The sequence below is a fragment of the Ictidomys tridecemlineatus genome, chromosome 4 (genome assembly GCF_052094955.1).
Source record: "Ictidomys tridecemlineatus isolate mIctTri1 chromosome 4, mIctTri1.hap1, whole genome shotgun sequence".
In the NCBI taxonomy this organism is placed as follows: Eukaryota; Metazoa; Chordata; class Mammalia; order Rodentia; family Sciuridae; genus Ictidomys; species Ictidomys tridecemlineatus.
In genome coordinates this window covers 108192199-108209404 of record NC_135480.1, presented here as the reverse complement: position 1 = coordinate 108209404, position 17206 = coordinate 108192199, and the positions used below count along the sequence as shown (strand labels likewise).

Sequence of the window (17206 nt, the reverse complement as noted above, 5' to 3'; positions counted from 1 at the left end):
AGGCAGGGATAAGGTTTCAGCAGGAGGAGTCTTGCTTTGGTGCTTGCTTCTTGGTGTGGCAGGGGTCTTGCAATAAACAGGATGATCAGCATTTTGGCAAGCCACACCCATCTCTGAGAGGCTGTGAGGCTCCAGCGGGTCTCCCCATCTCCGATGTTGTGCTGAACTTCTGATGGAGCTAGGTAGGAAGTCATATGAACTGGGCATTCTCAAACCAGCAGGGTTGTTGCTGGGAGTTTCCCATACCAGACTTTGTTGCCTAATGGCTTCCACGTCGTTTTAGTTCAGGCACAGTTCACAGACTGCTCACGGATGGCTTTGGGAATGTATCAAATATATGAGTATGCCAGATGAAGTTTCCTTGGGTCTTCTCACAACACTGTGTATTTTTCAAAAAATTTTCCTCTGCTAACCTGTAGATGGCATCTTCTTATAGTTTTGAATGTGTGTGTGTGTGTGTGTGTGTCTTTGTGTGTATTTTTGTTTTGCTTTTTTTTTTTTTTTTGGTGCCAGGAATTGAACCCTGGGGCACTTAACTACTGAGACACATCTTCAACCCTTTTTATGTTTTATTTTGACACATGGTCTTACTAAATTACCTAAGTCCTTGCTAAGTTGCTGAGGCTGGCTTTGAACTTGCCATCCTCCTTCCTCAGCCTCCTGAGCTGCTAGGATTACAGGTGTATGCTACCAGGCCTAGCCATATTTTATTTAATCAAGGGCCAATTGCAGCATTTTTGTTGTTGGAGTGTCCACTTGTGGTCCAGGTCCTGGGTGTCCTGAACAAAAATTTGAGCAAGACACACAGAAGTAACAGGCAAAGTACAGGTTTATTGAAGGTGAAGGGGGAAACAGCACTCCATATGGTAGAACACAGGTGTCCAAGAGAGAGAGACAGACTCAATACCCCAGTGTCTGGAAATTAGTGTTCTATATGCTAAGCTCAAAGGTATTCTCTTCTCTATATGGACTGGATTGATTACTTTACAATACCTGGTTAGAATAGTCTCCACGTGCCCCCACCCCCAGTTGGTTACTTTAGAAAACCTAATTTGAATACTGCACACTTTACCCCCATTGGTCATTTTAAAATATCAAATCTGCTGGTCGCGGTGGTGTGTTCCTATAATCCCAGGAGGCTGAGACAGGAGGATTGCAAGTTCAAAGCCAGCCTTAGCAAAAGCGAGGCCCTAAGCAACTCACCGAAGCTCTGTCTCTAAATAAAGTACAAAATAGGGCTGGGGATGTGGCTCAGTGGTTGAGTGCCCCTGAGTTCAATCCCCAGTACACTCCACCACCACCAAATATCAAACCTGTGGCAAGAATTGTCATGAAACTAAGTCCTCAGTGGCAGGAGTTGTCATGGTAATGGGACTTTTCGTAAATAGGGACATGACTTGTGTCTCTGTCTCATCTTCCAGCAGCATCTTTCTTATACACTGTCTCTTCCATCTTAGTGTCCCTGAATTCCTACCTAAATAGGACTGGGGATGTGGCTCAGTGGTCTAGTGACCCCGAGTTCAATCTCCGGTACCCCCTCGCCCAAATTTATACTAACAGGAACTTAGGCTGCTTTTGATAAAAGCAATAACTCTTCATTCAGACCTGCAGATGCTCAAGGGATAACCAAAGCCAAGATAAAACTTGGCATCTCTGACTTCATTTTGTATCTGTCTCTTTTGTTACCTTAAATTTTGAATCATATCCCTGCGCAACTCTGCAAGTAGGCATGTTAATCATTTAAGAATATTCATCTAAAAACTAGTTAATACAAGGTTTATTATCCCTAAATTTACCTAACCTCTTCAAGACTGAGATAAGATTTGCAGGGACATTTGTCTGCTTTTATAGCATCAGACCCTTAGAGTGGTGCCTGGAAATCTCCAGTAATCCACCCTTTCTAGGATCACAGGTCTGATAGGTAAACATCCTGAGCAACAAATGAAAATTGCCCCTTCAAGCAGAAAAGACTTGTCCATACCAGAACTGACAGAATGATCAACTAAGACTACCGTTGGGTCAAGACCACTTCACTGTGAAGAATTAAAATTCTTCCTCCATTTAATTCTAAAGCCCTGATGACAAGGCTGAGATGCTAGGTCTCACTTTTCCTTCCCAATATGATCATTTTGATTAAAGTTATTTTCCTAATTTTCATAATCATCCTTTCTGTTTGGCTTTTGGGGTAAGTGGCCGGACCTGGTTTGTGGGAACCCCCAGAGTCAGGCCTCTGGCCTAGGACTCCCATAATGCATATATATTTCAATACCATTCTCGGACAGGGTGTTTTGAGTCTCTGACTAAAAGTTTCCTTAGATAACTCAGTTTTGGTTTCACTGAGGTCAATAAATTCTCTCCTCCCTGGGGAATGGCTGTCAGTATGAAGAGAACATGATGATTCTTAAATGAAATAAATAAACTATATCCAATATTACTTCTTATTTTTTTAAAAAAAATTTAGTTGTAAATGAACACAATACCTTTATTTATTTATTTTTGTATTGGTGCTGGGGATTGAACCCAGGACCTTGTGCATTCTAAGCAAGTGCTCTACCCATTAAGCGATATCCCAGTCAATTTAATTTATTTATTTTTATATGGCGCTAAGGATCGAACTCAGTGCCTTACACATGCCAGGTAAGAACTTTACCACTGAGCCACAACCCTGGCCCCCAATATTACTTCTTATATGCAAAGTTCACTCACTTTAGATGACCTGGCTATACATTACAGGGTTCTCATAGATCATCTTCAGGCTTTTTTTTTTTGTGTGTGTGTGTGTGTGGTGCTGGGGATTGAACCCAGGGCCTTGTGCATGTGAGGGAAGCACTCTGCCAACTGAGCTATATTCCCAGCCCCAATTTCATGTACTTTTTTTTTGCGGGGGGGGGGGGGGCGGTACCGGGGAATGAACTCAGGGGTACTGGACCACCAAGCCATATCCCCAGTTCTATATTGTATTTATTTAGAGACAAGGTCTCACTGAGTTGCTTAGCACCTCACAGTTGCTGAGGCTGGCTTTGAACTCGCAATTCTCCTATTTCAGCCTCAGGAGCTGCTGAGATTAGAGTCATGTGCCACCATGCCTGGGTCCACGTACTTTGATGATTTATTTTTCAATACTAAGAATAGTGAAAAACCAGCCTCCACCTCAGAGCAAAGCCTGTCCAAGGAAGAGGGCGTGATCTTTGTCCTTGGAAAGACCCACAGAGCACTCCCAGGCACATACCCACCCTGCTGAGTTGTTTATCTACAAATAACAGGAGAAATCTGCTGTACCTGGTGTCCCTGACTCAGTCAGGCTAGGTGAGGACCCATAGCAATCCCCTAGCAGCCACCAATCAGCATGAGACAGGGAAATACCCGGGATGCCAGATGACCCTCCCAGTAGTTTATGGTGGTTGATAACATGTTGGGAAACCATGTAGTTTAGCACGTACACCCCTCGTGCCTAAACCAATCAGTTCAAACAAATCCCCCTCTTGTACTGACCAATCACCTCTACCCAACTTGTTCCCGCCAGTGACTGTGCTAATCATGTTTTAGAGTTGTTTTATGATTTTTCCCACAGTGTGTGATGATTTGCTAAGAGATGCTATGATGTATGTGAAATCCCTGCCTTCCCCAAAGAGTGTATAAAACTGCTGCAAACCCTGGGCTCGGGGCCTCTCAGCATCACCAGTTGCTGTGTGCGCACGGAGGACCTAATTAGCTCGCAATTAACACCTCTTTGCTGGTTACATCGATCTCTGGTGGTCTTTTGGGGGTCCCGAACTCAAGCATAACAATAGAACCCAGGGATGCTCTACCATAGAGCTGCATCCCTAGCTTTTAAATTTTTTTTTTTTTTAAATTTTGACACAGGGTTTTCCTAAATTGCTCAGGCTGGCTTTGAACATGTGATTCTCTTGCCTTAGCCTCCTAAGTAGCTAAGGATTACAGGTATGTCACACTCCACTACACCCAGCACTTCGGATAAATTCTAACTAATTTCTTAGGTATATTGTTTCCCCGCCCTCAAAGGACTGGAGGCATGTGCCTTCCAGGTTCCTTTTGCCCATGTTAATGTGGTGGTATACAATTATCTTAGAAGGGCAGACTGTAATGTTTTTGTCTTTCTTCTTCCCATCTTACTTTCTTGGGATTTCAAATAAGTCAATGACCCCTTGCGCCCCCATCCACTTTGTTCACTGACTGCCCAGAGTCTTCTACTCATGTATGAAAGGAAGAGAAACTAGGAGATGGGTGAGCAAGAAATGAAAGATGGAGACCAGGCAGAGATACACATGAGAGTCTATTTGTGGGAGCTGACAAATAAAGACCATGTCTCCATAGATGGAGAGAGGCAATACAGGCTTGGGTTCCCACATCTTTCATGGGGCAGGCTCAGGGATCAGAGCCTGCAGGTCCTAATGCCAGCAGTTAAGGGTGAGGTTGGTATGAAGGAGTGGTGATACGTCCTGGGGTAAGAAAGAATGCAGGCGGTCAAAGGTTGATTTGGTATGAGGGAGTGGTGAGCCTTTCTCAGAAAGGCCCTTGGGCAGGAAATCAAAACTTTTTCTTAAAAATGGTGGCTGTTGGGCTGGGGATGTGGCTCAAGCGGTAGTGCGCTCGCCTGGCATGCGTGCGGCTTGGGTTCGATCCTCAGCACCACATACAAATAAAGATGTTGTGTCTGCCGAAAACTAAAAAATAAATATTAAAAATTCTATCTTTCTATCTCTCTCGCTCTCTCTTTTAAAAAAAATAATGGTGGCTGTCACTTAAGATGGCCATCCAGATGTTAAGCAAGGACCTTACAGTGTCTTTCATTGTTAACCCTCACTGGTTAGAGCACCACTCAAAATTTACCAGATTGCTATTTGTGCTCTGCTCTCAACTAGCTATCTGCCTGAAAAATAATAAATAAACCCTTAATGCTAGAATATTGATGTCTCATAAAGATTGATATATTTTTATAGTGCTGGAGATTGAACCTGAGCCCTTGGGCTTGCTAAGAATGTGCTCCATCACTGAGCAATACCCCCAGACCCTTATGTCTGATGAAGTCTTAGTGTGTTATCCCTCCCAGGTATAATTGATTTTGAAAAGAAATTTCAAATCATCCATGGGGATGGTTCTCTCATTACAGAATTTCAGGCCAGAGAGGAAGATATATTTGACAGAAGTCCACATGAGGGAGTGAGCCATGCAGCTATTTAGGGAAAGGGTATAAGAGGGTTCAGGAAGAGCAAAGGCCTGAGGCAAATGTGTGCTTTAGATTTTCAAGACAGCAACCAAGGAGGTCAGGGTGGCTACAGCAAGGGAGATAGCAATAGGAGATGAGGTCAGAGAGATAACTAGATTAGTCCCTTTTGTTGAGAGCAGACTGGGGAGGGGCAGAAGCAGCAAAGCCACTTAGGAGGCTCTCAAAATAACCTAGGCAAGAGGTAATGGTAATGTGGAACAGCAATGGAGGCTGTGAGAAGTCAAATTTTGAATAAATTTTGAAGGCAAAGCCAATGGGATTTGCTGAGTTTGGACATAAAGTGAGGAAGAATCAATGCCAGCTCTATGGTTGTTAGCCTGAGCAGCTGGATGAAAGGAGAAGACTGGAAGGAACAGGTGTGGAACAGAGGATCTATGACTGCTTTGTGCATATAGTCCAATAGGCTTTATTGGCAACAATAAAGTATGTGGTTTGGAGGTCAGGCCTGGCCTGGAGGTTTGCATTTGAAAACCAACAGCATATGGTGGTTAGTGAAGACCATGAAACTGGTCTTCACACAAAGGAAGTGCTGAAAAAAAGGAGAAGAGGTATAAGGACTGAATCTGAGACAATGTGAAAGAGGCCTAGAATGAAAAATCAAATGTGTTAGTAGGAAGACTAGGAAGTGGGAGAGTGGAGTGTCCGGAAAGAATCCCAAGGAGAAAGATGAGGTCAGCTGCATCAAATACTTCTGACAGATCGAGTATAATAAAATTAGATTTTGACTACTGAATGGAGCACTGTGGCAAGCACTTGTGACCTTGACAGAGAAGTTTCATTAGGCTCATGGAGGGCCAAACCCTGACTGGAGTTGTCCTTTCAAGAATTTGAGGGTGGAAAGGAGAAAGAGGACCATTTCTAGAATGACAGTGTGAGGAGCTCTCTCGTCCTCTATGCTCTGTAAAACAAGAATACCTTAGGAAAGTTTTTTTTTTTTTTTTAAAGAGAGAGAGAGAATTTTTAAATATTTATTTATTTATTTTTTAGTTTTCGGTGGACACAACATCTTTGTTTTGTATGTGGTGCTGAGAATCGAACCCCGGGCTGCACACATGCCAGGCGACTGCGCTACCGCTTGAACCACATCCCCAGCCCTAGGAAAGTTATTTTTAAAAAATAAATATTTTAAAGTCCCTGAAAATTGTCCTAATACCATGCAGCAAATGAAGAAACATTTCTTTAAGAAAATCTACTAAGTCTCAGTACTAACAGGGAGAATGTGTGACACTTAAACCCACAATCTGCTCCCTCTCTTGCAGAGGCAGCTTACTCCAAAACAAGTGGATCACTGTCCCTACCCCCAACTCTGAAGCATTGATATACAGTGTTTACCCAGGAAAATTTTTCTGTAAGAACAGAGTGTCAAAGCTTTTTCCAAGGGAACTGACTTTATTTGAAAAAGAATACGGGCAAGTTCAAGCTTAAGGGTGCTTTTGAAAACAATGGAGATGTTGATGGTAAGCAATTAAAAAGAGATTCATAGCTCTATGATAACAATAAGCTAAATTATAGGACTGTTAGGGAAAGTTCAGTCTTGTCCTGATGCCAGTCTAACAAAGACAAGGTTTTGAGAAAAAGGAAAAAGAAATTGTATTGCTTTGTTAGCAAAGAAGAAACAATGGGGACTCCTGTCCCAGAGTATATGATTCTCCCCATCAAAGGGAACAGGGATTTTTTGAAGAGGTGATTCAAAGAAATCCTCTTTCCTGAAATTAGGAAGGAGATATCAGGGAGAAAAAGATCAAGGAGGAGAGGATGGGGAGGAAAGGGTTAGGGAGGAGGTCAGGGAGAAAAGTTGGGGGGGGAGGAAAAAAAAAAACATCAGTTTCAGAGCAAGAAGAGATATAGTCCAAGCATAAAGTGAACCACTGTTACAGGCTAGATAGTTTACCAGGGAGAATCAAAGTTAAATATCACCATGAGCAATCTTCCTAGCGTCAGAATAATTTTCAAAGACTGTTTTCAAAACTACCCCTGCAAAGGAACCCAAAACACTAGCAAGCAGTTTTAGTTACCTTTTTCATTGCTGTGACTAAAAGACCTGACCAGCACAATTGTAGAGGGGGAAAATTTTATTTGGGGGCTTACGGTCTCAGAGTCTCAATCTATAGATAGCAGACTCCATTTCTTGAGGCTTAAGGTAAGGCTAAACATCATGGCAGAAGAATGTGGCAGAGGAAAGCAGTTCACATGGAGACTCCACTCTCCAGATATAAAATATATACCCCAAAGCCATGATCCCCAATGCCCACTCCCTCTAGCCACACACTACTTGCCTTCAGTTACCACTCAGTCAATCCCTATCAAAGGATTAATTCACAGATTGGGTTAAGACTTTCACAACCCAATCATTTCCCCTCTGAACTTTCTTGCATTATCTCATATGTGAGGTTTTGAGAGACACCTCACATCCAAACCTTTAAAATGGCATCCCCTTTCTCCACAGAGAAGCCCTCTTCACCATGGCTGATTTTGGGACTGTCAGCAAAAGAGTCCATTGTAGATAAACTTCCTATTTTCATGTCACCCTGTTTACTTGGCCACTAGCGGAGAAGATACCAGCACTCCAGGTGCTGGACACCCCCTTACTAGTTTTTCACAAATGTATCCACTATAGTACTTTGAAGAAAAGTGCAAACAAGGCCTCTGGCCTTGAGCTGGGCTTCACAGGGATGTCTGCATTTTCAAGATAAGTTACAAATGGGCTCCATGGCAACAGCTGGCAGGGGGAGGATAGAAAGAAGAGAAGAAGCTCTACCCTTCTCAGGTGTTGTCCTTGAAGAGTTAACATGCCCAGAACAGTGAAAGAAAAAGCTGCTTTTATGTGAACTTCTGCAGACTGTGAACTTCTGAGCCCCTCCTCTTACATGCTGGGTATAAAACTCTGAAACTCCCTGAACTCGGGGTTCAGGGGATTGATTGATTACAGCAAAGGCTGTACCCTCTGAATCTGGCTGCAGCCAAATAAAACTGTTTCCTGCTATCTTTGGTGCCTTGCCTCGTTTGTCCCTACAACACCTTAACATAAGCAAAATTCAGCAATATAGAAAAGGATTATATGTTCTAACCAAATAGGATTTATTGCCAAAATGCAAGGTTGGTTTAATTTCTGAATGTTATTTTTTTTTTAATAAAACTCACTATGTCCATAAAGGACATAAATCTTCTCAATGGACAGTGATAAAGCATTGGATGAAATCCAACACTCTAATATGCCTTCAGAATAAAAAGATTCAACAAACTATGCAGAATAAGGAGTTTCTTCCAGGCTTGATAGTTCCTGCCCAGCGACTCAAGAGGCTTTGGTAGAATTGCTGGTTTGAGCCCAGCTTCAATAATCTAGTGAGGTTCTAAGCAACTTAGTGAGACCCTGTCTTAAAAAAATAAATAAACAGCTGGGCGTGGTGGCAAGCACCTGTAATCTCAGCAATTTGGGACGCTAAGCAGGAGGACTGAAAGTTTGAGGCCAGCCTCAGCAATTTAGCAAGGCCTTAAACAACTTAGTGAGGCTCTGCCTCAAAATAAAAAATAAAAAGGGGTAAAGATGTAGCTCAGTGGTAAAGTTTTCTTGAGGTGAATTCTCAGTCTCTCTTTCTCTCTCTCTCTCTCTCACTCTCTCTCTCTCTCTCTCTCTCTCTCTCTCTCACACACACACACACAGCACAACACAGCCAAAATTTACAGTGCCAATCCTTGACATTCTTTATTCTTGCGTGTGTGTGTGTGTGTGTGTGTGTGTGTGTGTGTGTGAGAGATGCTGAGGATTGAACCCAGTGCCTTGTTCATGTGAGGCAAGCACTGTCCCTATTAACCCTTGATACTCTTTTTAAATTTATTTTTTTCTTTTTGTGGTGGTGCTGGGGATTGAACCCAGGGGCCTTGTACATGGGAGGCAAGCAGTCTACCAACTGAGCTATATCCCCAGCCCATTCTTGATAATCTTTTTTTTTTTTTTAAGAGAGAGTGAGAGAGGAGAGAGAAGAGAGAGAGAGAGAGAATTTTAGTATTTATTTTTTAGTTCTCGGCGGACACAACATCTTTGTTGGTATGTGGTGCTGAGGATCGAACCCGGGTCGCACACATGCCAGGTGAGCGCGCTACCGCTTGAGCCACATCTCCAGCCCATTCTTTTTTTTTTTAGAGAGAGAGAGAGAGAGAGAATTTTAATATTTATTTATTTTTTTAGTTATCGGCAGACACAACATCTTTGTTTGTATGTGGTGCTGAGGATCAGAACCCAGGCTGCACGCATGCCAGGCGAGCGCGCTACCGCTTGAGCCACATCTCCAGCCCCCCAGCCCATTCTTGACAATCTTAATGGCAAATTGTTGAATGCTTTCTTTCTAAGATCAGAAATAAGACAAGGATATCTCCTCTTTTTAAAAATATTTATTTAGTTAGTTAGTTTTTGGCATACACAACATCTTTATTTGTACGTGGTGCTGAGGATCGAACCCAGGGCCACACGCATGCCAGGTGAGCGCGCTACCGCTTGAGCCACATCCCCAGCCCTGGGATATCTCCTCTTGCCATCTCTATTCTACATAATATTGAAGGTTCTAGATAAGGCATTTAAGCAAGGAAATGAAGTAATGGGCATACAGATTGGAAAGAACAAGATCAAACTCTTTGTTTCTTAGATGAGATGTTCTTTAATATAGAAAATCAAAAGGAATTCACTAAAAGGTAGAATTAATAAATGAGTTCCACAAGGTTGCAGGATACAAGACCAGTTATATACAATACCAATTATATATACATATATATGTGGTTCTATACATTTTTACTATAAACAATCTGAAAAGGAAATGAAGAAAACAAATCACATTTACAGTATCATCAAAACTAAATACACTATACTAAAATTGGAACGATACAGAGAAGATTAGCATGGCCCCTGCGCAAGGATGACACGCAAATTTGTGAAGCATTTCATATTTTTGCTGATAGCTAAATAAAGTCATAAAATTGTTTAAGAAAAGAAGAAATTAATCAGGCATTTTTGTTTGTTTGTTTAGCCCAGGAGTGCTCCTAACCCCTGAGCCATTTCCCCAGCCCTTTTGTATATTTTATTTAGATACAGGGTCTTGCTGAGTTGTTTAGGGCTTCACTAAATTGCTGAGGCTGGCTTTGAGCTTGCGATCCTCCTGCCTCAGCCTCCCAAGCCTCTGGGATCACAGGCATGCGCCACCATGCCCGGCTATTTAGGAATATATTTAACAAACAAAGTGCAGAACTTTACTCTAAAACCCACAAAAATTGAGCGGGGTACATTGAACCTCAGTGAGAGCTTGGCTCACATGCATGAGGCACTGGGTTTGATCCTCAGCACCACATAGAAAAATAAATAAATAAAACAAAGATATTGTGTCCATCTACATTAAAAACTGTTTTAAAAAAGGATGTTTTCTTGGTTCATACATGATTCTGTAACAAAATGCCACAGACTGGACAATTTAGAGAAACATATTCTTTACAGTTTGGGAAACTGAGCAATCCAAGATCAAAGTGTCAGTAGATAAGGTGTCTGGTGAGGGCTACTCTTTGCTTTCAAGGTGTTGTCTTGCTGTTGCATTCTCACATGGAAGACAGGGAGAGCACTGAGTCTGCACTTGGAGGACACAGAAGGGAAAGGAATTTAGTTATTTTTCTCCAGCTCTTTTTTGATATCAAACTCATTCATAAGGGTGGGAGCCCTCGGGACTCAGGTCCCATTTCTTAATACTATTATGCCAGATCTTGCATTCTAACATATGAATTTTTTGGAAACATACATTCAAACCATAGCAGATGAAAATTTGTCCCACTGACAAATTGATCTATGGATTCAAAGCAATCCCTATCAAAATCCTAGCTGGCTTTCTTGTTGTACAAACTAATAAGCCAGTGCTAAAATTTATATGGAAATTTAGGAGACCCAGAATAGCCAAAACCATCATGAAAAAAAACAAAGTAGGAGGACTTTACAATTTCAAAACTTTTTACAACTTCAAAACTCTTTACAGTTTCAAAACTTATCACAACACTGTGGTAACAAAGACAATGTGGTACTAGCATAGGGATAGACATATAAATTGGGGGAATAGAACTGAGAGTTTAGAAATAAACCCTCACATTTGCGTCAATTGATAATTGATATTTGACAAGGGGACAAAGACTTTTCTTTTTTTTTTTTTTAAAGAGAGAGTGAGAGAGGAGAGAGAGAGAGAGAGAGAGAGAGAGAGAGAGAGAGAGAGAGAGAGAGAGAATTTCCTTTTTTTTTAATATTTATTTTTTAGTTCTCGGGGGACACAACATCTTTGTTGGAATGTGGTGCTGAGGATCGAACCCGGGCCGCACGCATGCCAGGCGAGCGCGCTATGGCTTGAGCCACAGCCCAGCCCGGGGACAAAGACCTTTCAATTGAGAAAGAATAATTTTTTCCATGAATCATGCTGGGTAAACAATCCAGATGCAAAAGAAAGAAGAAGGAGGAGAAAAATAAATTGGATCTCATCCTTATACTGCAAACAAATATTAACTCAAAACTAATTTATAGACCCAAGTATAAGAGCTACAAGTTCAATAGTTCAATTCCCTGTGCCATATATAAAGAAGAAAGGAAAGCGCAGAATGGGGGTGGGGTTGGGGGGGTGATGGATGGGGGTGGGGAGGAGAACAGAAAAGAAAAAGAAAAAATATAGGCTTTATTTCTTAGAGCAATTTTGAATTTATGGTTCTTTGGTTTTACTACTGATAAATCAATATTGATAAAATTAACTAAAGTCTGTGAAGGATATGGAAATGATAACCCCCAAAACAGTGGCCTGAGAAGAAGGAAGGAGGAGAAGGCGAAACTTTGATAACATTGATCCTTTATCAATACATCCTTTCCCAGTGACAAGACAATCCTTGGGAAGGAAGCAAACATCACCCCGTGTCAAGACAATCCCTGGGAAGGAGATATCCATCAAACCTAAAATGACAGTCTCTGGAAAGAAGCCCAAACATTAATCATTCCCCGAATAAGTCCTTTTCCAGGGACAGTACAATAGACCCTGGAGGGAAAAAGATAAGTGCTGAATGCTGAACTCTGAACCCTCCATCCTTGCCCAGTGCCCAGTCACAACAAATTTCAAATTCTCACAACCTGTTTCCTGAATGCCCAAACTGATATGTTCTGTTAAAGTCTTCAAGGGTTAAGTCATCTTCCAGTGTGTAACTTACATAAACCCAGACCTCTCCTGTAATCAGGGCCATTTTCTACCCAGAAAGTGAGCCCCTCTGGTGCGTGATTGAATTTGCCAATAAATAAACGGCATTGCTGAATCTGTTGAGATCTGTTTCAGTCCTGGTTGTTTGTACTTTCATTATGGTGCCAAAACCGTTTTGGTTATTTTTTCTTACAATCCGTAATTTAGGATTCACTCTTTGTGCTATGTAGTTGTATGGGTTTTGACAAATGTGTAATATCATGGTGTCCACCATTACAGTATCATACAGAAGAAGTTTACACCCTAAAAATTCCCTATACTCCACCTATTCATCCCCCTTTTCTCTCATGGCAACCACTGATTTTTTTTTTACAACCTCTATAGTTTTACCTCCTTTTCTAGAACATAATATAAAAAACAATTAGACAGAACGCAGAATTTTCAGACTGCCTTCTTTCAGTCTTGTAGGATTATACAGTTCATAACTAAATGTTTGTATGTGGTTTTATTTTCTTAGTATATATTTCTTAACAAGAGGTATATCTGGATCAAGGAGTTCTTATGTTTTTGAAGCTTTTGAGTTTAAAATTGTTCTATAGAAAAATTCAGTTTACATTCTTATTAGCAGTGTATTACTATTTCCCCAATCTCTCATCAAATAGGTATTGTAAAATGCTTTAGAGATGGAAATGGCTTTTTTCTTCAGAATATAAAGAGAACTCCGGGCTGGGATTGTGGCTCAGCAGTAGAGCGCTCCCCTAGCATGGAAGGGACCTGGGTTGCATTCTCAGCACCACATAAAAATAAAGGCATTGTGTTAAAAAAAAATTGAGCTATTTATTAAAACATAAATAAATAAATAAAGAGAACTCATACTATCATTTAAAATTATTTGTAAATTGAAAGGTTAAAATAGTATTTCATTACCTTAATTTGTATCTCTTTGGTTGCTAATAAAAAACTTTGTGTTAGAAAAAATAGATATTTGTGCCCCTTAAGTGACATGAATCTAATGGATATGTGTTAAGTATTTACAATATAACATGATATTCATAAAATAGCATTACTGAAAACCTATTCTAACATAGTAATTGTTAGGTATTATATAAACATATACAAAAGAATACATTTCTAACTTCCAAGCATTCAGAGTCCAGGAAAGTCAACAGCCAATTAACATTGAGTGCCTACTATTTGCCTGGAACTACTTGTTTAATAGCAGCTTTATTGAGGTATGATTAATGTTCAATGAACTGAAAATATTTAAAGTGTAAACTTTAATAATTTCTAACATATGAATATCCCTGTGAGAACATTACCACAATCAAGAAAAGATATACATCACCCCACACAATTCCTTGTGCATCTTTGTAATCTCTCCTTGATTTTGACACCTCTGTCCTCCCACCATTTCAAGGCAACTACTTTTTGGTCATCATAGATTGATATGCTTTTTCTAGAATTTTATAGAAATTGAATTGTGCAGTGTATAATCTTCACGAAGGACAGTATTACTTCTTTGACTTAGCAAAATTATGTTGTGATTCATTATTGTTGCACATAGCAATAGTTCATTTCTTTGATTGTTGAGTAATATTCTATTGTATAGATAAATCACAATTTGTCCATTCACTTGCTAACAGACATTTGGACTGTTTTTGATTATTACTAGTAATGCTGCAATGTATATTCATGTGTATCTTTACATGAACATATTTTCATTTATCTTGAAGAACTACCTATATATCACATGGCTGGGGCATGTGGCAGGTGTATGTTTAAGTTTTAAAAATTTTTTTATGGGACCAGGGATTGAATTCAGGCATTTAACTACTGAGCCACATCCCCAGCCCCTTTTTTAATTTTATTTTGAGAAAGGTTCTCACCAAGTTGCTGAGGCTGGTTTTGAACTCATAATTCTCCTGCCTCAGTCTCTTGAGCTGCTGGAATTATAGGCATGCACCCAGATGCCTGGCTTATGTATAATTTTTTTTAAGAACCTGACTAACTGTCTTCCAAAATGTTTGAATGGTTGGTATGATTAGTCTAAGAATTTGGAGCAATTGGAACTCTTATACACTGCTGATGGTATAAAATGATTCAACCATTTTGGACATTGTATTATGTGTGTAGCATCTCATTTAGGTTTTAATTTGCATTTTTATGATATCAATACTATAATTTCATGTGCTTAGTTACCATCAATATATCTTGTTGAGTAAAATGTATATTAAAATCTTTTGCCCGTTTAAAAAATAAACTTATTATTATTGTTATTGAATTTTGAAATTGTTGTGCATATTTTGGGTAATTTACTAGATATATAATTTACAAATATTTTTCCCTATGTTTGTGGCTTATCTCTTCATTCTCTTAACTTTTTTAAAAAGTAGAAATTCTTAATTCTAATTAAATTCAATTTATCATTTTTTTTCCTTCTTCAGATTATGCTTCTGGCTTGAGATCTAAAATTATCTTAAGACCACAAAGATTTGATCTATTTTTTTGAGATGTTTTATAGTTTTAGGTGTAACATTTAGTTTACAATTATTTTACATTTAGTTCTAGTACCTATTTTGAGTCAATTTTTGTATATACTACAAAGGGCAGATTCAAGGTTTTTGTTGTTTTTTGTTTTGCAGATAGATATCCAATTGTTTCAATACCATTTGTTGAAAAGATTTTTTGAATCTTTCAACACCATTTGTTGAAAAGATATTTTCTGCAATAAATTGACTTTGCAACTTGGTTGAAAATCAGTTGACCCTATATGTGTGAGTCTTATTTCTAGGGCAAAACACTTTGGGGGTATTCTATCTAATACCCCACCATATATGAGGTTTTCCATACAGTGGGAAGAGGAATTATTTCTTTCCTACATGACCCTGAGTTTTCTTCCCTTCAAGCCTTTCAGAACAATTTTCTCTAGTCTTTGGATGTTTTGTGACATAAATGTGCTGATAAATACTCATTTGAAAAGCTGAGTTGTGGGGAGATCCTTTGCAGGTCTCTGAGGTTCTCTGAGCATATCTGTCTCTCTGGTCAAAGTTTCTTCCTTCACATCTCAAAGTTTCTTCCCCATCTCAAGTTTTCTTGCACTCCCCACCTCCCCAACTCAAAGTTTCTTCCTTCACATGTAAAAATTTGGAAAAGGTAGACAAGCAATTGGAAGCTGGAGCATTTCTGGCTCTTTGGTAAACTAACTTTGTCTTTGTGGTCTCTCCAGGTGCACTTAGAGTAGCCCAACTTCTTACATGGTATATGGAGGTTCTTGATGAAAATGTCTCCAGATAAATTGGCATTTTCAATTCTAGCCTTGAATATCACTCAGCGTCTCTTCTCTCACAATTGATCCATCAAGGTAGTTAAAAGACTCACTGAGGTCAAGAGGTGAGGGAACATAGGCTCAACTTCTTGGAAGAGTATTAAATAATATGTGGACATGTTTTAAAACTGTCCTTTTTTGGGGTGGAAGCGGTGCTGGGGATTAAACCAGGCCCTTGTACATGCAGGGCAAGCACTCTACCAACTCAACTACATACCCAGCCCCTACATGTTTTTAAACAACCAGAATCGTGGCAAAGAGTTTGGATTATATTATTCTAAAGGAAAACCATTGGTGAATTTTTAACAAGGGAATGTGCAGTGATTTACAATTTTAAAAGACCACTTAGTCAAGAGTACAAGACACACACAGTCAACATACAAGAATTAATCGCATTTTTATATGTCAGCAAAACAATTAGAAAATGAAATATTTAAAAATGATAGAATTTACAAGAGCTTTAAAAAAATACCAACTACTTAGGACTAAATCCAGCCAAAAATGTGTAAGATTTTATGTAGGAAATTATAAAACTTTATTTATTTGGTACCAGTGATTGAACCCACGGGTGCTTAACCACTCAGCCACATTCCCAGCCCTTTTTTATACTTTATTTAGAGACAGGGTCTCATTAGGGCATGGGGCCTTGCTAAGTTGCTGAGGTTGACTTTGAAGTCAGCATCCTCCTGCCTCAGCCTCCTGAGCTGCTGGGATTACAGGTGTGCACCACCAAACCCAGCTATAAAACTTTTTTTTTTTTTTTTTTTTTTTGCAGTGCTGGGGATTGAACCAAGGACATTGTGCATTCAAGGAAAGCACTCTGTCAACTGAGCTACACACCCACCCCTTCTGCTATAAAAATTTATTGAGAGAAACTAAACACTAAATAAATGAAGCATTTTATTATTTTCAATTATTAGAAAGCTGATTATTATAGAAATATGAGTTTTCAAATAAGTACACAGGGTGCAATGCAGTGTCAATCAAAATTTCTGTAGAATTAGAAAAATTAATTCTAAAATATAAATGGCAACGTAAAGGATCAATGATAGCAAGCAACTTTTGAAGGAGAAGGAAAAACAAGAGAAAAAGGGACTTGTTTTATTTATCATAAAATTATAAAGCCACAGTGTTTTAGTCAGCTTTTTGGCTGCTGTGACCAAAAGACCTGACAAGAAAAATTTTAGAGGAAGAAAAGTTTATTTGCCTCATGGTTTCAGAGGTCTCAGTCCATAGATGGCCAGCTCCTTTGCTCTGGGCTCAAGGTGAGGAAGAATATCATGGTGGAAGGGTGTGGAGGAGTAAAGCAGCTCAGGACCTGGCAACAAGGAAGCAGAGAGAGGTCTGATCATCAGGGACAAAATATACATCCCAAAGGCACACTCTTTGTGACCAACCAACTGTAGTCACACGCTACTTGCTTGTGGTTTACTACCCAGT

At 39.7% G+C, this 17206-nt stretch overlaps 1 non-coding gene across 1 annotated transcript; it reads left to right on the top strand.

The window, feature by feature from the left end:
* Positions 1-10080: 10080 nt before the first annotated feature.
* On the top strand, positions 10081-10190 carry LOC144377489 (U6 spliceosomal RNA). Its single transcript, XR_013438489.1, has one exon. It is a non-coding gene; the product is annotated as a U6 spliceosomal RNA (small nuclear RNA).
* Positions 10191-17206: the final 7016 nt, after the last annotated feature.